Here is a 23,605-nt window from a genome sequence, read left to right on the forward strand (position 1 = left end):
CACCACTATACCACCAACACAGTCAGCAGTCAGCAACTTGCGCCGTCACTAAGAAGGCTCGAAGTGCACGAGTCGCCGATAGGGCTAGAGGAGCAGATGAGATCTTTGTTTGGACCCGTCACTAAAGAGAGCCTTCAAGAATTTGCATCCCGTCACGTACAAGAAAGCGCTGCCTTCCCATCCGGCTAAATAAACACGAAGTGGTCAAACGCAGAGAGTGCCTATAATAACCAAAAGCCCAATCAAGGCAATCTCTTTCTCATGCCTCTATCTGAAAAGTTGGATAAAATCTTATATGAAAAAAAAAGTCTTTTAAAGAAATCCCTTATTCCGAGGTCACCGTAGCCACCAGATCCAGTCTGTATCCGCTTCAGTCACCCGGATCCAGTCCGTATCCAGAGAAGATGGTGGATCAACACCTAGAAAGGACCTCTATGGCCCAGAAACACAGCGGAGACCGTGACAACTAGATGAGCCGCAGATACAAATCCCTTGTAAAGACCACCTGGACAAGACCACAGGAAACAGATGATTCTTCTGCACAGTCTGACATTCCTGCAGCCTGGAGCTGATCTACTGGTTTCGTCTGACAAGGGGAGAACTGTCTCCCCGACTGAGCCTGGTTTCTCACCGGGTTTTTTCTCCATCCTTTCACCGATCGAGTTTTGGTTTCTTCCCTCTGTCGCTTCTGGCAGGCGGAGCTGGGGACACTTCATGTACAGCGATATCGTTGACTTGATTGCAAATTATTGCACAGATACTATTTAAACTGAACTTAGCTGAATGATGTCATCAAAGAGTTCAATAACGAAATGCCTTTAACTGTCATTTTGCTTTTTGACGCACTGTGTTCCTAATTAATGTTGTTCAGTTGCATTGACGCAATACTTTTTGTTTAAAGCGCAATTTAAAAAAAAAAAAAAAAAAAAAAGAGTCCAAACAATGACCCCTGCTACGGGTAGTGTTCCAAGTGTTATGCGACTTCAGCTAATGATGGGTCCATCAGAAATTTTACGGTGCTAGGGCTGGGTCTGCGTCAGAAGAAGCCATGCATTGTTTAGTTATGTCAGTGCAGTGCCGTCAGTTGGGGGAGAAACGGCAGCATGCACGGCTCCTCGTTAGTATAGTGGACAGTATCTCCGCCTGTCACGCGGAAGACCGGGGTTCGATTCCCCGACGGGGAGAGCTGGTTCTTTTCGTCTTCCGAATGATCCATCCAAAATGTTTGGTTGGAGTCGCAGGTCACAGAAGGAGTTCTGCTTCGACGTCAGCCCGAGCCAAAGGACATGCGTTGGCCGGGAATCGAACCCGGGTCAACTGCTTGGAAGGCAGCTATGCTCACCACTATACCACCAACGCAGGCGGAAGTCAGTAGCTTTATTGACGCACTGTGTTCCTAATAAATGTTGTTCAGTTGCATTGACACAATACTTTTTGTTTAAAGCGCAATTAAAAAAAAAAAATAAAATAAAAAAGAGTCCAAACAATGACCCCTGCTACCGGTAGTGTTGCAAGTGTTATGCGACTTCAGCTAATGATGGGTCCATCCGAAATTATTCCATCCAAAAGTTTTGGGTGGAGGCACAGGTCACAGAGGGAGTTCTGCTTCGACGTCAGCCCGAGCCAAAGGATATGCGTTGGCCGGGAATCGAATCCGGGTCAACTGCTTGGAAGGCAGCTATACTCACCACTATACCACCAACGCAGTCAGCAGTCAGCAACTTGCGCCGTCACTAAGAAGGCTCGAAGTGCACGAGTCGCCGATAGGGCTAGAGGAGCAGATGAGATCTTTGTTTGGACCCGTCACTAAAGAGAGCCTTCAAGAATTTGCATCCCGTCACGTACAAGAAAGCGCTGCCTTCCCATCCGGCTAAATAAACACGAAGTGGTCAAACGCAGAGAGTGCCTATTCAGACGATGACCAGTGGCAAGCCCTCTCGCAGCATGCTGCCTGACGGTCAAACTGATTCTGCTCTTGACATTTCGATGTAGCTCTGCTGTGAGCAGAGCACCCAAAAATACAGGTCACTCGCAAAAGTTCCCCTCCACGGAAATCTTTAGTAAAAGGCAAAAGATTTATGCGACAATGAAGAGAAACTCGAGCTGTGTCTCCAAACCCTCGGGCCTGTGCGCTGCCTCTGTTAAACTACTACGCTCGCCAAGGGTCATCAAGGGTGACAATGCCTGCCCACATGTGTTTAGTCAGCACCCCCCCCCCCCCACTCCAAAAGGGAGGAGTAAAACTCAAAAAAGTCCTCTCGGTCCACCAATAACCAAAAGCCCAATCAAGGCAATCTCTTTCTCATGCCTCTATCTGAAAAGTTGGATAAAATCTTATATGAAAAAAAAAGTCTTTTAAAGAAATCCCTTATTCCGAGGTCACCGTAGCCACCAGATCCAGTCTGTATCCGCTTCAGTCACCCGGATCCAGTCCGTATCCAGAGAAGATGGTGGATCAACACCTAGAAAGGACCTCTATGGCCCAGAAACACAGCGGAGACCGTGACAACTAGATGAGCCGCAGATACAAATCCCTTGTAAAGACCACCTGGACAAGACCACAGGAAACAGATGATTCTTCTGCACAGTCTGACATTCCTGCAGCCTGGAGCTGATCTACTGGTTTCGTCTGACAAGGGGAGAACTGTCTCCCCGACTGAGCCTGGTTTCTCACCGGGTTTTTTCTCCATCCTTTCACCGATCGAGTTTTGGTTTCTTCCCTCTGTCGCTTCTGGCAGGCGGAGCTGGGGACACTTCATGTACAGCGATATCGTTGACTTGATTGCAAATTATTGCACAGATACTATTTAAACTGAACTTAGCTGAATGATGTCATCAAAGAGTTCAATAACGAAATGCCTTTAACTGTCATTTTGCTTTTTGACGCACTGTGTTCCTAATTAATGTTGTTCAGTTGCATTGACGCAATACTTTTTGTTTAAAGCGCAATTTAAAAAAAAAAAAAAAAAAAAAAGAGTCCAAACAATGACCCCTGCTACGGGTAGTGTTCCAAGTGTTATGCGACTTCAGCTAATGATGGGTCCATCAGAAATTTTACGGTGCTAGGGCTGGGTCTGCGTCAGAAGAAGCCATGCATTGTTTAGTTATGTCAGTGCAGTGTCGTCAGTTGGGGGAGAAACGGCAGCATGCACGGCTCCTCGTTAGTATAGTGGACAGTATCTCCGCCTGTCACGCGGAAGACCGGGGTTCGATTCCCCGACGGGGAGAGCTGGTTCTTTTCGTCTTCCGAATGATCCATCCAAAATGTTTGGTTGGAGTCGCAGGTCACAGAAGGAGTTCTGCTTCGACGTCAGCCCGAGCCAAAGGACATGCGTTGGCCGGGAATCGAACCCGGGTCAACTGCTTGGAAGGCAGCTATGCTCACCACTATACCACCAACGCAGGCGGAAGTCAGTAGCTTTATTGACGCACTGTGTTCCTAATAAATGTTGTTCAGTTGCATTGACACAATACTTTTTGTTTAAAGCGCAATTAAAAAAAAAAAAAAAAAAAAAAAAGAGTCCAAACAATGACCCCTGCTACCGGTAGTGTTGCAAGTGTTATGCGACTTCAGCTAATGATGGGTCCATCCGAAATTATTCCATCCAAAAGTTTTGGGTGGAGGCACAGGTCACAGAGGGAGTTCTGCTTCGACGTCAGCCCGAGCCAAAGGATATGCGTTGGCCGGGAATCGAATCCGGGTCAACTGCTTGGAAGGCAGCTATGCTCACCACTATACCACCAACGCAGTCAGCAGTCAGCAACTTGCGCCGTCACTAAGAAGGCTCGAAGTGCACGAGTCGCCGATAGGGCTAGAGGAGCAGATGAGATCTTTGTTTGGACCCGTCACTAAAGAGAGCCTTCAAGAATTTGCATCCCGTCACGTACAAGAAAGCGCTGCCTTCCCATCCGGCTAAATAAACACGAAGTGGTCAAACGCAGAGAGTGCCTATTCAGACGATGACCAGTGGCAAGCCCTCTCGCAGCATGCTGCCTGACGGTCAAACTGATTCTGCTCTTGACATTTCGATGTAGCTCTGCTGTGAGCAGAGCACCCAAAAATACAGGTCACTCGCAAAAGTTCCCCTCCACGGAAATCTTTAGTAAAAGGCGAAAGATTTATGCGACAATGAAGAGAAACTCGAGCTGTGTCTCCAAACCCTCGGGCCTGTGCGCTGCCTCTGTTAAACTACTACGCTCGCCAAGGGTCATCAAGGGTGACAATGCCTGCCCACATGTGTTTAGTCAGCACCCCCCCCCCCCCCCCACTCCAAAAGGGAGGAGTAAAACTCAAAAAAGTCCTCTCGGTCCACCAATAACCAAAAGCCCAATCAAGGCAATCTCTTTCTCATGCCTCTATCTGAAAAGTTGGATAAAATCTTATATGAAAAAAAAAGTCTTTTAAAGAAATCCCTTATTCCGAGGTCACCGTAGCCACCAGATCCAGTCTGTATCCGCTTCAGTCACCCGGATCCAGTCCGTATCCAGAGAAGATGGTGGATCAACACCTAGAAAGGACCTCTATGGCCCAGAAACACAGCGGAGACCGTGACAACTAGATGAGCCGCAGATACAAATCCCTTGTAAAGACCACCTGGACAAGACCACAGGAAACAGATGATTCTTCTGCACAGTCTGACATTCCTGCAGCCTGGAGCTGATCTACTGGTTTCGTCTGACAAGGGGAGAACTGTCTCCCCGACTGAGCCTGGTTTCTCACCGGGTTTTTTCTCCATCCTTTCACCGATCGAGTTTTGGTTTCTTCCCTCTGTCGCTTCTGGCAGGCGGAGCTGGGGACACTTCATGTACAGCGATATCGTTGACTTGATTGCAAATTATTGCACAGATACTATTTAAACTGAACTTAGCTGAATGATGTCATCAAAGAGTTCAATAACGAAATGCCTTTAACTGTCATTTTGCTTTTTGACGCACTGTGTTCCTAATTAATGTTGTTCAGTTGCATTGACGCAATACTTTTTGTTTAAAGCGCAATTTAAAAAAAAAAAAAAAAAAAAAAAGAGTCCAAACAATGACCCCTGCTACGGGTAGTGTTCCAAGTGTTATGCGACTTCAGCTAATGATGGGTCCATCAGAAATTTTACGGTGCTAGGGCTGGGTCTGCGTCAGAAGAAGCCATGCATTGTTTAGTTATGTCAGTGCAGTGCCGTCAGTTGGGGGAGAAACGGCAGCATGCACGGCTCCTCGTTAGTATAGTGGACAGTATCTCCGCCTGTCACGCGGAAGACCGGGGTTCGATTCCCCGACGGGGAGAGCTGGTTCTTTTCGTCTTCCGAATGATCCATCCAAAATGTTTGGTTGGAGTCGCAGGTCACAGAAGGAGTTCTGCTTCGACGTCAGCCCGAGCCAAAGGACATGTGTTGGCCGGGAATCGAATCCGGGTCAACTGCTTGGAAGGCAGCTATGCTCACCACTATACCACCAACGCAGGCGGAAGTCAGTAGCTTTATTGACGCACTGTGTTCCTAATAAATGTTGTTCAGTTGCATTGACACAATACTTTTTGTTTAAAGCGCAATTAAAAAAAAAAAAAAAAAAAAAAGAGTCCAAACAATGACCCCTGCTACGGGTAGTGTTGCAAGTGTTATGCGACTTCAGCTAATGATGGGTCCATCCGAAATTATTCCATCCAAAATTTTGGGTGGAGGCACAGGTCACAGAGGGAGTTCTGCTTCGACGTCAGCCCGAGCCAAAGGACATGCGCACTGCTCTCTCCAACTGCTTGGAAGGCAGCTATGCTCACCACTATACCACCAACGCAGTCAGCAGTCAGCAACTTGCGCCGTCACTAAGAAGGCTCGAAGTGCACGAGTCGCCGATAGGGCTAGAGGAGCAGATGAGATCTTTGTTTGGACCCGTCACTAAAGAGAGCCTTCAAGAATTTGCATCCCGTCACGTACAAGAAAGCGCTGCCTTCCCATCCGGCTAAATAAACACGAAGTGGTCAAACGCAGAGAGTGCCTATAATAACCAAAAGCCCAATCAAGGCAATCTCTTTCTCATGCCTCTATCTGAAAAGTTGGATAAAATCTTATATGAAAAAAAAAGTCTTTTAAAGAAATCCCTTATTCCGAGGTCACCGTAGCCACCAGATCCAGTCTGTATCCGCTTCAGTCACCCGGATCCAGTCCGTATCCAGAGAAGATGGTGGATCAACACCTAGAAAGGACCTCTATGGCCCAGAAACACAGCGGAGACCGTGACAACTAGATGAGCCGCAGATACAAATCCCTTGTAAAGACCACCTGGACAAGACCACAGGAAACAGATGATTCTTCTGCACAGTCTGACATTCCTGCAGCCTGGAGCTGATCTACTGGTTTCGTCTGACAAGGGGAGAACTGTCTCCCCGACTGAGCCTGGTTTCTCACCGGGTTTTTTCTCCATCCTTTCACCGATCGAGTTTTGGTTTCTTGCCTCTGTCGCTTCTGGCAGGCGGAGCTGGGGACACTTCATGTACAGCGATATCGTTGACTTGATTGCAAATTATTGCACAGATACTATTTAAACTGAACTTAGCTGAATGATGTCATCAAAGAGTTCAATAACGAAATGCCTTTAACTGTCATTTTGCTTTTTGACGCACTGTGTTCCTAATTAATGTTGTTCAGTTGCATTGACGCAATACTTTTTGTTTAAAGCGCAATTTAAAAAAAAAAAAAAAAAAAAGAGTCCAAACAATGACCCCTGCTACGGGTAGTGTTCCAAGTGTTATGCGACTTCAGCTAATGATGGGTCCATCAGAAATTTTACGGTGCTAGGGCTGGGTCTGCGTCAGAAGAAGCCATGCATTGTTTAGTTATGTCAGTGCAGTGCCGTCAGTTGGGGGAGAAACGGCAGCATGCACGGCTCCTCGTTAGTATAGTGGACAGTATCTCCACCTGTCACGCGGAAGACCGGGGTTCGATTCCCCGACGGGGAGAGCTGGTTCTTTTCGTCTTCCGAATGATCCATCCAAAATGTTTGGTTGGAGTCGCAGGTCACAGAAGGAGTTCTGCTTCGACGTCAGCCCGAGCCAAAGGACATGCGTTGGCCGGGAATCGAACCCGGGTCAACTGCTTGGAAGGCAGCTATGCTCACCACTATACCACCAACGCAGGCGGAAGTCAGTAGCTTTATTGACGCACTGTGTTCCTAATAAATGTTGTTCAGTTGCATTGACACAATACTTTTTGTTTAAAGCGCAATTAAAAAAAAAAAAAAAAAAAAAAAGAGTCCAAACAATGACCCCTGCTACCGGTAGTGTTGCAAGTGTTATGCGACTTCAGCTAATGATGGGTCCATCCGAAATTATTCCATCCAAAAGTTTTGGGTGGAGGCACAGGTCACAGAGGGAGTTCTGCTTCGACGTCAGCCCGAGCCAAAGGATATGCGTTGGCCGGGAATCGAATCCGGGTCAACTGCTTGGAAGGCAGCTATGCTCACCACTATACCACCAACACAGTCAGCAGTCAGCAACTTGCGCCGTCACTAAGAAGGCTCGAAGTGCACGAGTCGCCGATAGGGCTAGAGGAGCAGATGAGATCTTTGTTTGGACCCGTCACTAAAGAGAGCCTTCAAGAATTTGCATCCCGTCACGTACAAGAAAGCGCTGCCTTCCCATCCGGCTAAATAAACACGAAGTGGTCAAACGCAGAGAGTGCCTATAATAACCAAAAGCCCAATCAAGGCAATCTCTTTCTCATGCCTCTATCTGAAAAGTTGGATAAAATCTTATATGAAAAAAAAAGTCTTTTAAAGAAATCCCTTATTCCGAGGTCACCGTAGCCACCAGATCCAGTCTGTATCCGCTTCAGTCACCCGGATCCAGTCCGTATCCAGAGAAGATGGTGGATCAACACCTAGAAAGGACCTCTATGGCCCAGAAACACAGCGGAGACCGTGACAACTAGATGAGCCGCAGATACAAATCCCTTGTAAAGACCACCTGGACAAGACCACAGGAAACAGATGATTCTTCTGCACAGTCTGACATTCCTGCAGCCTGGAGCTGATCTACTGGTTTCGTCTGACAAGGGGAGAACTGTCTCCCCGACTGAGCCTGGTTTCTCACCGGGTTTTTTCTCCATCCTTTCACCGATCGAGTTTTGGTTTCTTCCCTCTGTCGCTTCTGGCAGGCGGAGCTGGGGACACTTCATGTACAGCGATATCGTTGACTTGATTGCAAATTATTGCACAGATACTATTTAAACTGAACTTAGCTGAATGATGTCATCAAAGAGTTCAATAACGAAATGCCTTTAACTGTCATTTTGCTTTTTGACGCACTGTGTTCCTAATTAATGTTGTTCAGTTGCATTGACGCAATACTTTTTGTTTAAAGCGCAATTTAAAAAAAAAAAAAAAAAAAAAAGAGTCCAAACAATGACCCCTGCTACGGGTAGTGTTCCAAGTGTTATGCGACTTCAGCTAATGATGGGTCCATCAGAAATTTTACGGTGCTAGGGCTGGGTCTGCGTCAGAAGAAGCCATGCATTGTTTAGTTATGTCAGTGCAGTGTCGTCAGTTGGGGGAGAAACGGCAGCATGCACGGCTCCTCGTTAGTATAGTGGACAGTATCTCCGCCTGTCACGCGGAAGACCGGGGTTCGATTCCCCGACGGGGAGAGCTGGTTCTTTTCGTCTTCCGAATGATCCATCCAAAATGTTTGGTTGGAGTCGCAGGTCACAGAAGGAGTTCTGCTTCGACGTCAGCCCGAGCCAAAGGACATGCGTTGGCCGGGAATCGAACCCGGGTCAACTGCTTGGAAGGCAGCTATGCTCACCACTATACCACCAACGCAGGCGGAAGTCAGTAGCTTTATTGACGCACTGTGTTCCTAATAAATGTTGTTCAGTTGCATTGACACAATACTTTTTGTTTAAAGCGCAATTAAAAAAAAAAAAAAAAAAAAAAAAGAGTCCAAACAATGACCCCTGCTACCGGTAGTGTTGCAAGTGTTATGCGACTTCAGCTAATGATGGGTCCATCCGAAATTATTCCATCCAAAAGTTTTGGGTGGAGGCACAGGTCACAGAGGGAGTTCTGCTTCGACGTCAGCCCGAGCCAAAGGATATGCGTTGGCCGGGAATCGAATCCGGGTCAACTGCTTGGAAGGCAGCTATGCTCACCACTATACCACCAACGCAGTCAGCAGTCAGCAACTTGCGCCGTCACTAAGAAGGCTCGAAGTGCACGAGTCGCCGATAGGGCTAGAGGAGCAGATGAGATCTTTGTTTGGACCCGTCACTAAAGAGAGCCTTCAAGAATTTGCATCCCGTCACGTACAAGAAAGCGCTGCCTTCCCATCCGGCTAAATAAACACGAAGTGGTCAAACGCAGAGAGTGCCTATTCAGACGATGACCAGTGGCAAGCCCTCTCGCAGCATGCTGCCTGACGGTCAAACTGATTCTGCTCTTGACATTTCGATGTAGCTCTGCTGTGAGCAGAGCACCCAAAAATACAGGTCACTCGCAAAAGTTCCCCTCCACGGAAATCTTTAGTAAAAGGCGAAAGATTTATGCGACAATGAAGAGAAACTCGAGCTGTGTCTCCAAACCCTCGGGCCTGTGCGCTGCCTCTGTTAAACTACTACGCTCGCCAAGGGTCATCAAGGGTGACAATGCCTGCCCACATGTGTTTAGTCAGCACCCCCCCCCCCCCCCCACTCCAAAAGGGAGGAGTAAAACTCAAAAAAGTCCTCTCGGTCCACCAATAACCAAAAGCCCAATCAAGGCAATCTCTTTCTCATGCCTCTATCTGAAAAGTTGGATAAAATCTTATATGAAAAAAAAAGTCTTTTAAAGAAATCCCTTATTCCGAGGTCACCGTAGCCACCAGATCCAGTCTGTATCCGCTTCAGTCACCCGGATCCAGTCCGTATCCAGAGAAGATGGTGGATCAACACCTAGAAAGGACCTCTATGGCCCAGAAACACAGCGGAGACCGTGACAACTAGATGAGCCGCAGATACAAATCCCTTGTAAAGACCACCTGGACAAGACCACAGGAAACAGATGATTCTTCTGCACAGTCTGACATTCCTGCAGCCTGGAGCTGATCTACTGGTTTCGTCTGACAAGGGGAGAACTGTCTCCCCGACTGAGCCTGGTTTCTCACCGGGTTTTTTCTCCATCCTTTCACCGATCGAGTTTTGGTTTCTTCCCTCTGTCGCTTCTGGCAGGCGGAGCTGGGGACACTTCATGTACAGCGATATCGTTGACTTGATTGCAAATTATTGCACAGATACTATTTAAACTGAACTTAGCTGAATGATGTCATCAAAGAGTTCAATAACGAAATGCCTTTAACTGTCATTTTGCTTTTTGACGCACTGTGTTCCTAATTAATGTTGTTCAGTTGCATTGACGCAATACTTTTTGTTTAAAGCGCAATTTAAAAAAAAAAAAAAAAAAAAAAAGAGTCCAAACAATGACCCCTGCTACGGGTAGTGTTCCAAGTGTTATGCGACTTCAGCTAATGATGGGTCCATCAGAAATTTTACGGTGCTAGGGCTGGGTCTGCGTCAGAAGAAGCCATGCATTGTTTAGTTATGTCAGTGCAGTGCCGTCAGTTGGGGGAGAAACGGCAGCATGCACGGCTCCTCGTTAGTATAGTGGACAGTATCTCCGCCTGTCACGCGGAAGACCGGGGTTCGATTCCCCGACGGGGAGAGCTGGTTCTTTTCGTCTTCCGAATGATCCATCCAAAATGTTTGGTTGGAGTCGCAGGTCACAGAAGGAGTTCTGCTTCGACGTCAGCCCGAGCCAAAGGACATGTGTTGGCCGGGAATCGAATCCGGGTCAACTGCTTGGAAGGCAGCTATGCTCACCACTATACCACCAACGCAGGCGGAAGTCAGTAGCTTTATTGACGCACTGTGTTCCTAATAAATGTTGTTCAGTTGCATTGACACAATACTTTTTGTTTAAAGCGCAATTAAAAAAAAAAAAAAAAAAAAAAGAGTCCAAACAATGACCCCTGCTACGGGTAGTGTTGCAAGTGTTATGCGACTTCAGCTAATGATGGGTCCATCCGAAATTATTCCATCCAAAATTTTGGGTGGAGGCACAGGTCACAGAGGGAGTTCTGCTTCGACGTCAGCCCGAGCCAAAGGACATGCGCACTGCTCTCTCCAACTGCTTGGAAGGCAGCTATGCTCACCACTATACCACCAACGCAGTCAGCAGTCAGCAACTTGCGCCGTCACTAAGAAGGCTCGAAGTGCACGAGTCGCCGATAGGGCTAGAGGAGCAGATGAGATCTTTGTTTGGACCCGTCACTAAAGAGAGCCTTCAAGAATTTGCATCCCGTCACGTACAAGAAAGCGCTGCCTTCCCATCCGGCTAAATAAACACGAAGTGGTCAAACGCAGAGAGTGCCTATAATAACCAAAAGCCCAATCAAGGCAATCTCTTTCTCATGCCTCTATCTGAAAAGTTGGATAAAATCTTATATGAAAAAAAAAGTCTTTTAAAGAAATCCCTTATTCCGAGGTCACCGTAGCCACCAGATCCAGTCTGTATCCGCTTCAGTCACCCGGATCCAGTCCGTATCCAGAGAAGATGGTGGATCAACACCTAGAAAGGACCTCTATGGCCCAGAAACACAGCGGAGACCGTGACAACTAGATGAGCCGCAGATACAAATCCCTTGTAAAGACCACCTGGACAAGACCACAGGAAACAGATGATTCTTCTGCACAGTCTGACATTCCTGCAGCCTGGAGCTGATCTACTGGTTTCGTCTGACAAGGGGAGAACTGTCTCCCCGACTGAGCCTGGTTTCTCACCGGGTTTTTTCTCCATCCTTTCACCGATCGAGTTTTGGTTTCTTGCCTCTGTCGCTTCTGGCAGGCGGAGCTGGGGACACTTCATGTACAGCGATATCGTTGACTTGATTGCAAATTATTGCACAGATACTATTTAAACTGAACTTAGCTGAATGATGTCATCAAAGAGTTCAATAACGAAATGCCTTTAACTGTCATTTTGCTTTTTGACGCACTGTGTTCCTAATTAATGTTGTTCAGTTGCATTGACGCAATACTTTTTGTTTAAAGCGCAATTTAAAAAAAAAAAAAAAAAAAAGAGTCCAAACAATGACCCCTGCTACGGGTAGTGTTCCAAGTGTTATGCGACTTCAGCTAATGATGGGTCCATCAGAAATTTTACGGTGCTAGGGCTGGGTCTGCGTCAGAAGAAGCCATGCATTGTTTAGTTATGTCAGTGCAGTGCCGTCAGTTGGGGGAGAAACGGCAGCATGCACGGCTCCTCGTTAGTATAGTGGACAGTATCTCCACCTGTCACGCGGAAGACCGGGGTTCGATTCCCCGACGGGGAGAGCTGGTTCTTTTCGTCTTCCGAATGATCCATCCAAAATGTTTGGTTGGAGTCGCAGGTCACAGAAGGAGTTCTGCTTCGACGTCAGCCCGAGCCAAAGGACATGCGTTGGCCGGGAATCGAACCCGGGTCAACTGCTTGGAAGGCAGCTATGCTCACCACTATACCACCAACGCAGGCGGAAGTCAGTAGCTTTATTGACGCACTGTGTTCCTAATAAATGTTGTTCAGTTGCATTGACACAATACTTTTTGTTTAAAGCGCAATTAAAAAAAAAAAAAAAAAAAAAAAGAGTCCAAACAATGACCCCTGCTACCGGTAGTGTTGCAAGTGTTATGCGACTTCAGCTAATGATGGGTCCATCCGAAATTATTCCATCCAAAAGTTTTGGGTGGAGGCACAGGTCACAGAGGGAGTTCTGCTTCGACGTCAGCCCGAGCCAAAGGACATGCGCACTGCTCTCTCCAACTGCTTGGAAGGCAGCTATGCTCACCACTATACCACCAACGCAGTCAGCAGTCAGCAACTTGCGCCGTCACTAAGAAGGCTCGAAGTGCACGAGTCGCCGATAGGGCTAGAGGAGCAGATGAGATCTTTGTTTGGACCCGTCACTAAAGAGAGCCTTCAAGAATTTGCATCCCGTCACGTACAAGAAAGCGCTGCCTTCCCATCCGGCTAAATAAACACGAAGTGGTCAAACGCAGAGAGTGCCTATAATAACCAAAAGCCCAATCAAGGCAATCTCTTTCTCATGCCTCTATCTGAAAAGTTGGATAAAATCTTATATGAAAAAAAAAGTCTTTTAAAGAAATCCCTTATTCCGAGGTCACCGTAGCCACCAGATCCAGTCTGTATCCGCTTCAGTCACCCGGATCCAGTCCGTATCCAGAGAAGATGGTGGATCAACACCTAGAAAGGACCTCTATGGCCCAGAAACACAGCGGAGACCGTGACAACTAGATGAGCCGCAGATACAAATCCCTTGTAAAGACCACCTGGACAAGACCACAGGAAACAGATGATTCTTCTGCACAGTCTGACATTCCTGCAGCCTGGAGCTGATCTACTGGTTTCGTCTGACAAGGGGAGAACTGTCTCCCCGACTGAGCCTGGTTTCTCACCGGGTTTTTTCTCCATCCTTTCACCGATCGAGTTTTGGTTTCTTGCCTCTGTCGCTTCTGGCAGGCGGAGCTGGGGACACTTCATGTACAGCGATATCGTTGACTTGATTGCAAATTATTGCACAGATACTATTTAAACTGAACTTAGCTGAATGATGTCATCAAAGAGTTCAATAACGAAATGCCTTTAACTGTCATTTTGCTTTTTGACGCACTGTGTTCCTAATTAATGTTGTTCAGTTGCATTGACGCAATACTTTCTGTTTAAAGCGCAATTTAAAAAAAAAAAAAAAAAAAAAAGAGTCCAAACAATGACCCCTGCTACGGGTAGTGTTCCAAGTGTTATGCGACTTCAGCAAATGATGGGTCCATCAGAAATTTTACGGTGCTAGGGCTGGGTCTGCGTCAGAAGAAGCCATGCATTGTTTAGTTATGTCAGTGCAGTGCCGTCAGTTGGGGGAGAAACGGCAGCATGCACGGCTCCTCGTTAGTATAGTGGACAGTATCTCCGCCTGTCACGCGGAAGACCGGGGTTCGATTCCCCGACGGGGAGAGCTGGTTCTTTTCGTCTTCCGAATGATCCATCCAAAATGTTTGGTTGGAGTCGCAGGTCACAGAAGGAGTTCTGCTTCGACGTCAGCCCGAGCCAAAGGACATGCGTTGGCCGGGAATCGAACCCGGGTCAACTGCTTGGAAGGCAGCTATGCTCACCACTATACCACCAACGCAGGCGGAAGTCAGTAGCTTTATTGACGCACTGTGTTCCTAATAAATGTTGTTCAGTTGCATTGACACAATACTTTTTGTTTAAAGCGCAATTAAAAAAAAAAAAAAAAAAAAAAAGAGTCCAAACAATGACCCCTGCTACCGGTAGTGTTGCAAGTGTTATGCGACTTCAGCTAATGATGGGTCCATCCGAAATTATTCCATCCAAAAGTTTTGGGTGGAGGCACAGGTCACAGAGGGAGTTCTGCTTCGACGTCAGCCCGAGCCAAAGGATATGCGTTGGCCGGGAATCGAATCCGGGTCAACTGCTTGGAAGGCAGCTATGCTCACCACTATACCACCAACGCAGTCAGCAGTCAGCAACTTGCGCCGTCACTAAGAAGGCTCGAAGTGCACGAGTCGCCGATAGGGCTAGAGGAGCAGATGAGATCTTTGTTTGGACCCGTCACTAAAGAGAGCCTTCAAGAATTTGCATCCCGTCACGTACAAGAAAGCGCTGCCTTCCCATCCGGCTAAATAAACACGAAGTGGTCAAACGCAGAGAGTGCCTATTCAGACGATGACCAGTGGCAAGCCCTCTCGCAGCATGCTGCCGGACGGTCAAACTGATTCTGCTCTTGACATTTCGATGTAGCTCTGCTGTGAGCAGAGCACCCAAAAATACAGGTCACTCGCAAAAGTTCCCCTCCACGGAAATCTTTAGTAAAAGGCGAAAGATTTATGAGACAATGAAGAGAAACTCGAGCTGTGTCTCCAAACCCTCGGGCCTGTGCGCTGCCTCTGTTAAACTACTACGCTCGCCAAGGGTCATCAAGGGTGACAATGCCTGCCCACATGTGTTTCGTCAGCACCCCCCCCCCCCCACTCCAAAAGGGAGGAGTAAAACTCAAAAAAGTCCTCTCGGTCCACCAATAACCAAAAGCCCAATCAAGGCAATCTCTTTCTCATGCCTCTATCTGAAAAGTTGGATAAAATCTTATATGAAAAAAAAAGTCTTTTAAAGAAATCCCTTATTCCGAGGTCACCGTAGCCACCAGATCCAGTCTGTATCCGCTTCAGTCACCCGGATCCAGTCCGTATCCAGAGAAGATGGTGGATCAACACCTAGAAAGGACCTCTATGGCCCAGAAACACAGCGGAGACCGTGACAACTAGATGAGCCGCAGATACAAATCCCTTGTAAAGACCACCTGGACAAGACCACAGGAAACAGATGATTCTTCTGCACAGTCTGACATTCCTGCAGCCTGGAGCTGATCTACTGGTTTCGTCTGACAAGGGGAGAACTGTCTCCCCGACTGAGCCTGGTTTCTCACCGGGTTTTTTCTCCATCCTTTCACCGATCGAGTTTTGGTTTCTTGCCTCTGTCGCTTCTGGCAGGCGGAGCTGGGGACACTTCATGTACAGCGATATCGTTGACTTGATTGCAAATTATTGCACAGATACTATTTAAACTGAACTTAGCTGAATGATGTCATCAAAGAGTTCAATAACGAAATGCCTTTAACTGTCATTTTGCTTTTTGACGCACTGTGTTCCTAATTAATGTTGTTCAGTTGCATTGACGCAATACTTTTTGTTTAAAGCGCAATTTAAAAAAAAAAAAAAAAAAAAAAGAGTCCAAACAATGACCCCTGCTACGGGTAGTGTTCCAAGTGTTATGCGACTTCAGCTAATGATGGGTCCATCAGAAATTTTACGGTGCTAGGGCTGGGTCTGCGTCAGAAGAAGCCATGCATTGTTTAGTTATGTCAGTGCAGTGCCGTCAGTTGGGGGAGAAACGGCAGCATGCACGGCTCCTCGTTAGTATAGTGGACAGTATCTCCGCCTGTCACGCGGAAGACCGGGGTTCGATTCCCCGACGGGGAGAGCTGGTTCTTTTCGTCTTCCGAATGATCCATCCAAAATGTTTGGTTGGAGTCGCAGGTCACAGAAGGAGTTCTGCTTCGACGTCAGCCCGAGCCAAAGGACATGCGTTGGCCGGGAATCGAACCCGGGTCAACTGCTTGGAAGGCAGCTATGCTCACCACTATACCACCAACGCAGGCGGAAGTCAGTAGCTTTATTGACGCACTGTGTTCCTAATAAATGTTGTTCAGTTGCATTGACACAATACTTTTTGTTTAAAGCGCAATTAAAAAAAAAAAAAAAAAAAAAAAAGAGTCCAAACAATGACCCCTGCTACCGGTAGTGTTGCAAGTGTTATGCGACTTCAGCTAATGATGGGTCCATCCGAAATTATTCCATCCAAAAGTTTTGGGTGGAGGCACAGGTCACAGAGGGAGTTCTGCTTCGACGTCAGCCCGAGCCAAAGGATATGCGTTGGCCGGGAATCGAATCCGGGTCAACTGCTTGGAAGGCAGCTATGCTCACCACTATACCACCAACGCAGTCAGCAGTCAGCAACTTGCGCCGTCACTAAGAAGGCTCGAAGTGCACGAGTCGCCGATAGGGCTAGAGGAGCAGATGAGATCTTTGTTTGGACCCGTCACTAAAGAGAGCCTTCAAGAATTTGCATCCCGTCACGTACAAGAAAGCGCTGCCTTCCCATCCGGCTAAATAAACACGAAGTGGTCAAACGCAGAGAGTGCCTATAATAACCAAAAGCCCAATCAAGGCAATCTCTTTCTCATGCCTCTATCTGAAAAGTTGGATAAAATCTTATATGAAAAAAAAAGTCTTTTAAAGAAATCCCTTATTCCGAGGTCACCGTAGCCACCAGATCCAGTCTGTATCCGCTTCAGTCACCCGGATCCAGTCCGTATCCAGAGAAGATGGTGGATCAACACCTAGAAAGGACCTCTATGGCCCAGAAACACAGCGGAGACCGTGACAACTAGATGAGCCGCAGATACAAATCCCTTGTAAAGACCACCTGGACAAGACCACAGGAAACAGATGATTCTTCTGCACAGTCTGACATTCCTGCAGCCTGGAGCTGATCTACTGGTTTCGTCTGACAAGGGGAGAACTGTCTCCCCGACTGAGCCTGGTTTCTCACCGGGTTTTTTCTCCATCCTTTCACCGATCGAGTTTTGGTTTCTTGCCTCTGTCGCTTCTGGCAGGCGGAGCTGGGGACACTTCATGTACAGCGATATCGTTGACTTGATTGCAAATTATTGCACAGATACTATTTAAACTGAACTTAGCTGAATGATGTCATCAAAGAGTTCAATAACGAAATGCCTTTAACTGTCATTTTGCTTTTTGACGCACTGTGTTCCTAATTAATGTTGTTCAGTTGCATTGACGCAATACTTTTTGTTTAAAGCGCAATTTAAAAAAAAAAAAAAAAAAAAGAGTCCAAACAATGACCCCTGCTACGGGTAGTGTTCCAAGTGTTATGCGACTTCAGCTAATGATGGGTCCATCAGAAATTTTACGGTGCTAGGGCTGGGTCTGCGTCAGAAGAAGCCATGCATTGTTTAGTTATGTCAGTGCAGTGCCGTCAGTTGGGGGAGAAACGGCAGCATGCACGGCTCCTCGTTAGTATAGTGGACAGTATCTCCACCTGTCACGCGGAAGACCGGGGTTCGATTCCCCGACGGGGAGAGCTGGTTCTTTTCGTCTTCCGAATGATCCATCCAAAATGTTTGGTTGGAGTCGCAGGTCACAGAAGGAGTTCTGCTTCGACGTCAGCCCGAGCCAAAGGACATGCGTTGGCCGGGAATCGAACCCGGGTCAACTGCTTGGAAGGCAGCTATGCTCACCACTATACCACCAACGCAGGCGGAAGTCAGTAGCTTTATTGACGCACTGTGTTCCTAATAAATGTTGTTCAGTTGCATTGACACAATACTTTTTGTTTAAAGCGCAATTAAAAAAAAAAAAAAAAAAAAAAAGAGTCCAAACAATGACCCCTGCTACCGGTAGTGTTGCAAGTGTTATGCGACTTCAGCTAATGATGGGTCCATCCGAAATTATTCCATCCAAAAGTTTTGGGTGGAGGCACAGGTCACAGAGGGAGTTCTGCTTCGACGTCAGCCCGAGCCAAAGGACATGCGCACTGCTCTCTCCAACTGCTTGGAAGGCAGCTATGCTCACCACTATACCACCAACGCAGTCAGCAGTCAGCAACTTGCGCCGTCACTAAGAAGGCTCGAAGTGCACGAGTCGCCGATAGGGCTAGAGGAGCAGATGAGATCTTTGTTTGGACCCGTCACTAAAGAGAGCCTTCAAGAATTTGCATCCCGTCACGTACAAGAAAGCGCTGCCTTCCCATCCGGCTAAATAAACACGAAGTGGTCAAACGCAGAGAGTGCCTATAATAACCAAAAGCCCAATCAAGGCAATCTCTTTCTCATGCCTCTATCTGAAAAGTTGGATAAAATCTTATATGAAAAAAAAAGTCTTTTAAAGAAATCCCTTATTCCGAGGTCACCGTAGCCACCAGATCCAGTCTGTATCCGCTTCAGTCACCCGGATCCAGTCCGTATCCAGAGAAGATGGTGGATCAACACCTAGAAAGGACCTCTATGGCCCAGAAACACAGCGGAGACCGTGACAACTAGATGAGCCGCAGATACAAATCCCTTGTAAAGACCACCTGGACAAGACCACAGGAAACAGATGATTCTTCTGCACAGTCTGACATTCCTGCAGCCTGGAGCTGATCTACTGGTTTCGTCTGACAAGGGGAGAACTGTCTCCCCGACTGAGCCTGGTTTCTCACCGGGTTTTTTCTCCATCCTTTCACCGATCGAGTTTTGGTTTCTTGCCTCTGTCGCTTCTGGCAGGCGGAGCTGGGGACACTTCATGTACAGCGATATCGTTGACTTGATTGCAAATTATTGCACAGATACTATTTAAACTGAACTTAGCTGAATGATGTCATCAAAGAGTTCAATAACGAAATGCCTTTAACTGTCATTTTGCTTTTTGACGCACTGTGTTCCTAATTAATGTTGTTCAGTTGCATTGACGCAATACTTTCTGTTTAAAGCGCAATTTAAAAAAAAAAAAAAAAAAAAAAGAGTCCAAACAATGACCCCTGCTACGGGTAGTGTTCCAAGTGTTATGCGACTTCAGCAAATGATGGGTCCATCAGAAATTTTACGGTGCTAGGGCTGGGTCTGCGTCAGAAGAAGCCATGCATTGTTTAGTTATGTCAGTGCAGTGCCGTCAGTTGGGGGAGAAACGGCAGCATGCACGGCTCCTCGTTAGTATAGTGGACAGTATCTCCGCCTGTCACGCGGAAGACCGGGGTTCGATTCCCCGACGGGGAGAGCTGGTTCTTTTCGTCTTCCGAATGATCCATCCAAAATGTTTGGTTGGAGTCGCAGGTCACAGAAGGAGTTCTGCTTCGACGTCAGCCCGAGCCAAAGGACATGCGTTGGCCGGGAATCGAACCCGGGTCAACTGCTTGGAAGGCAGCTATGCTCACCACTATACCACCAACGCAGGCGGAAGTCAGTAGCTTTATTGACGCACTGTGTTCCTAATAAATGTTGTTCAGTTGCATTGACACAATACTTTTTGTTTAAAGCGCAATTAAAAAAAAAAAAAAAAAAAAAAAGAGTCCAAACAATGACCCCTGCTACCGGTAGTGTTGCAAGTGTTATGCGACTTCAGCTAATGATGGGTCCATCCGAAATTATTCCATCCAAAAGTTTTGGGTGGAGGCACAGGTCACAGAGGGAGTTCTGCTTCGACGTCAGCCCGAGCCAAAGGATATGCGTTGGCCGGGAATCGAATCCGGGTCAACTGCTTGGAAGGCAGCTATGCTCACCACTATACCACCAACGCAGTCAGCAGTCAGCAACTTGCGCCGTCACTAAGAAGGCTCGAAGTGCACGAGTCGCCGATAGGGCTAGAGGAGCAGATGAGATCTTTGTTTGGACCCGTCACTAAAGAGAGCCTTCAAGAATTTGCATCCCGTCACGTACAAGAAAGCGCTGCCTTCCCATCCGGCTAAATAAACACGAAGTGGTCAAACGCAGAGAGTGCCTATTCAGACGATGACCAGTGGCAAGCCCTCTCGCAGCATGCTGCCGGACGGTCAAACTGATTCTGCTCTTGACATTTCGATGTAGCTCTGCTGTGAGCAGAGCACCCAAAAATACAGGTCACTCGCAAAAGTTCCCCTCCACGGAAATCTTTAGTAAAAGGCGAAAGATTTATGAGACAATGAAGAGAAACTCGAGCTGTGTCTCCAAACCCTCGGGCCTGTGCGCTGCCTCTGTTAAACTACTACGCTCGCCAAGGGTCATCAAGGGTGACAATGCCTGCCCACATGTGTTTCGTCAGCACCCCCCCCCCCCCACTCCAAAAGGGAGGAGTAAAACTCAAAAAAGTCCTCTCGGTCCACCAATAACCAAAAGCCCAATCAAGGCAATCTCTTTCTCATGCCTCTATCTGAAAAGTTGGATAAAATCTTATATGAAAAAAAAAGTCTTTTAAAGAAATCCCTTATTCCGAGGTCACCGTAGCCACCAGATCCAGTCTGTATCCGCTTCAGTCACCCGGATCCAGTCCGTATCCAGAGAAGATGGTGGATCAACACCTAGAAAGGACCTCTATGGCCCAGAAACACAGCGGAGACCGTGACAACTAGATGAGCCGCAGATACAAATCCCTTGTAAAGACCACCTGGACAAGACCACAGGAAACAGATGATTCTTCTGCACAGTCTGACATTCCTGCAGCCTGGAGCTGATCTACTGGTTTCGTCTGACAAGGGGAGAACTGTCTCCCCGACTGAGCCTGGTTTCTCACCGGGTTTTTTCTCCATCCTTTCACCGATCGAGTTTTGGTTTCTTGCCTCTGTCGCTTCTGGCAGGCGGAGCTGGGGACACTTCATGTACAGCGATATCGTTGACTTGATTGCAAATTATTGCACAGATACTATTTAAACTGAACTTAGCTGAATGATGTCATCAAAGAGTTCAATAACGAAATGCCTTTAACTGTCATTTTGCTTTTTGACGCACTGTGTTCCTAATTAATGTTGTTCAGTTGCATTGACGCAATACTTTTTGTTTAAAGCGCAATTTAAAAAAAAAAAAAAAAAAAAAGAGTCCAAACAATGACCCCTCTACGGGTAGTGTTCCAAGTGTTATGCGACTTCAGCTAATGATGGGTCCATCAGAAATTTTACGGTGCTAGGGCTGGGTCTGCGTCAGAAGAAGCCATGCATTGTTTAGTTATGTCAGTGCAGTGCCGTCAGTTGGGGGAGAAACGGCAGCATGCACGGCTCCTCGTTAGTATAGTGGACAGTATCTCCGCCTGTCACGCGGAAGACCGGGGTTCGATTCCCCGACGGGGAGAGCTGGTTCTTTTCGTCTTCCGAATGATCCATCCAAAATGTTTGGTTGGAGTCGCAGGTCACAGAAGGAGTTCTGCTTCGACGTCAGCCCGAGCCAAAGGACATGCGTTGGCCGGGAATCGAACCCGGGTCAACTGCTTGGAAGGCAGCTATGCTCACCACTATACCACCAACGCAGGCGGAAGTCAGTAGCTTTATTGACGCACTGTGTTCCTAATAAATGTTGTTCAGTTGCATTGACACAATACTTTTTGTTTAAAGCGCAATTAAAAAAAAAAAAAAAAAAAAAAAAGAGTCCAAACAATGACCCCTGCTACCGGTAGTGTTGCAAGTGTTATGCGACTTCAGCTAATGATGGGTCCATCCGAAATTATTCCATCCAAAAGTTTTGGGTGGAGGCACAGGTCACAGAGGGAGTTCTGCTTCGACGTCAGCCCGAGCCAAAGGATATGCGTTGGCCGGGAATCGAATCCGGGTCAACTGCTTGGAAGGCAGCTATGCTCACCACTATACCACCAACGCAGTCAGCAGTCAGCAACTTGCGCCGTCACTAAGAAGGCTCGAAGTGCACGAGTCGCCGATAGGGCTAGAGGAGCAGATGAGATCTTTGTTTGGACCCGTCACTAAAGAGAGCCTTCAAGAATTTGCATCCCGTCACGTACAAGAAAGCGCTGCCTTCCCATCCGGCTAAATAAACACGAAGTGGTCAAACGCAGAGAGTGCCTATTCAGACGATGACCAGTGGCAAGCCCTCTCGCAGCATGCTGCCTGACGGTCAAACTGATTCTGCTCTTGACATTTCGATGTAGCTCTGCTGTGAGCAGAGCACCCAAAAATACAGGTCACTCGCAAAAGTTCCCCTCCACGGAAATCTTTAGTAAAAGGCGAAAGATTTATGCGACAATGAAGAGAAACTCGAGCTGTGTCTCCAAACCCTCGGGCCTGTGCGCTGCCTCTGTTAAACTACTACGCTCGCCAAGGGTCATCAAGGGTGACAATGCCTGCCCACATGTGTTTAGTCAGCACCCCCCCCCCCCCCCACTCCAAAAGGGAGGAGTAAAACTCAAAAAAGTCCTCTCGGTCCACCAATAACCAAAAGCCCAATCAAGGCAATCTCTTTCTCATGCCTCTATCTGAAAAGTTGGATAAAATCTTATATGAAAAAAAAAGTCTTTTAAAGAAATCCCTTATTCCGAGGTCACCGTAGCCACCAGATCCAGTCTGTATCCGCTTCAGTCACCCGGATCCAGTCCGTATCCAGAGAAGATGGTGGATCAACACCTAGAAAGGACCTCTATGGCCCAGAAACACAGCGGAGACCGTGACAACTAGATGAGCCGCAGATACAAATCCCTTGTAAAGACCACCTGGACAAGACCACAGGAAACAGATGATTCTTCTGCACAGTCTGACATTCCTGCAGCCTGGAGCTGATCTACTGGTTTCGTCTGACAAGGGGAGAACTGTCTCCCCGACTGAGCCTGGTTTCTCACCGGGTTTTTTCTCCATCCTTTCACCGATCGAGTTTTGGTTTCTTCCCTCTGTCGCTTCTGGCAGGCGGAGCTGGGGACACTTCATGTACAGCGATATCGTTGACTTGATTGCAAATTATTGCACAGATACTATTTAAACTGAACTTAGCTGAATGATGTCATCAAAGAGTTCAATAACGAAATGCCTTTAACTGTCATTTTGCTTTTTGACGCACTGTGTTCCTAATTAATGTTGTTCAGTTGCATTGACGCAATACTTTTTGTTTAAAGCGCAATTTAAAAAAAAAAAAAAAAAAAAAAAGAGTCCAAACAATGACCCCTGCTACGGGTAGTGTTCCAAGTGTTATGCGACTTCAGCTAATGATGGGTCCATCAGAAATTTTACGGTGCTAGGGCTGGGTCTGCGTCAGAAGAAGCCATGCATTGTTTAGTTATGTCAGTGCAGTGCCGTCAGTTGGGGGAGAAACGGCAGCATGCACGGCTCCTCGTTAGTATAGTGGACAGTATCTCCGCCTGTCACGCGGAAGACCGGGGTTCGATTCCCCGACGGGGAGAGCTGGTTCTTTTCGTCTTCCGAATGATCCATCCAAAATGTTTGGTTGGAGTCGCAGGTCACAGAAGGAGTTCTGCTTCGACGTCAGCCCGAGCCAAAGGACATG

At 47.3% G+C, this 23,605-nt stretch overlaps 6 non-coding genes across 6 annotated transcripts; all 6 read right to left on the bottom strand.

The window, feature by feature from the left end:
- Window positions 1–1,990: 1,990 nt before the first annotated feature.
- Window positions 1,991–2,105, bottom strand: LOC127980886 (U5 spliceosomal RNA). The gene has a single exon (XR_008159887.1). It is a non-coding gene; the product is annotated as a U5 spliceosomal RNA (small nuclear RNA).
- Window positions 2,106–4,033: 1,928 nt separating this feature from the next.
- Window positions 4,034–4,148, bottom strand: LOC127980793 (U5 spliceosomal RNA). Its single transcript, XR_008159798.1, has one exon. It is a non-coding gene; the product is annotated as a U5 spliceosomal RNA (small nuclear RNA).
- A 5,285-nt stretch (window positions 4,149–9,433) lies between these two features.
- Window positions 9,434–9,548, bottom strand: LOC127980794 (U5 spliceosomal RNA). The gene has a single exon (XR_008159799.1). It is a non-coding gene; the product is annotated as a U5 spliceosomal RNA (small nuclear RNA).
- Window positions 9,549–14,821: 5,273 nt separating this feature from the next.
- On the bottom strand, window positions 14,822–14,936 carry LOC127980987 (U5 spliceosomal RNA). The gene has a single exon (XR_008159982.1). It is a non-coding gene; the product is annotated as a U5 spliceosomal RNA (small nuclear RNA).
- A 5,283-nt stretch (window positions 14,937–20,219) lies between these two features.
- On the bottom strand, window positions 20,220–20,334 carry LOC127980988 (U5 spliceosomal RNA). The gene has a single exon (XR_008159983.1). It is a non-coding gene; the product is annotated as a U5 spliceosomal RNA (small nuclear RNA).
- A 1,926-nt stretch (window positions 20,335–22,260) lies between these two features.
- On the bottom strand, window positions 22,261–22,375 carry LOC127980795 (U5 spliceosomal RNA). Its single transcript, XR_008159800.1, has one exon. It is a non-coding gene; the product is annotated as a U5 spliceosomal RNA (small nuclear RNA).
- Between the last annotated feature and the right edge of the window lie 1,230 nt (window positions 22,376–23,605).

The sequence above is a fragment of the Carassius gibelio genome, chromosome B19 (assembly GCF_023724105.1).
Source record: "Carassius gibelio isolate Cgi1373 ecotype wild population from Czech Republic chromosome B19, carGib1.2-hapl.c, whole genome shotgun sequence".
Classification (NCBI taxonomy): domain Eukaryota; kingdom Metazoa; phylum Chordata; class Actinopteri; order Cypriniformes; family Cyprinidae; genus Carassius; species Carassius gibelio.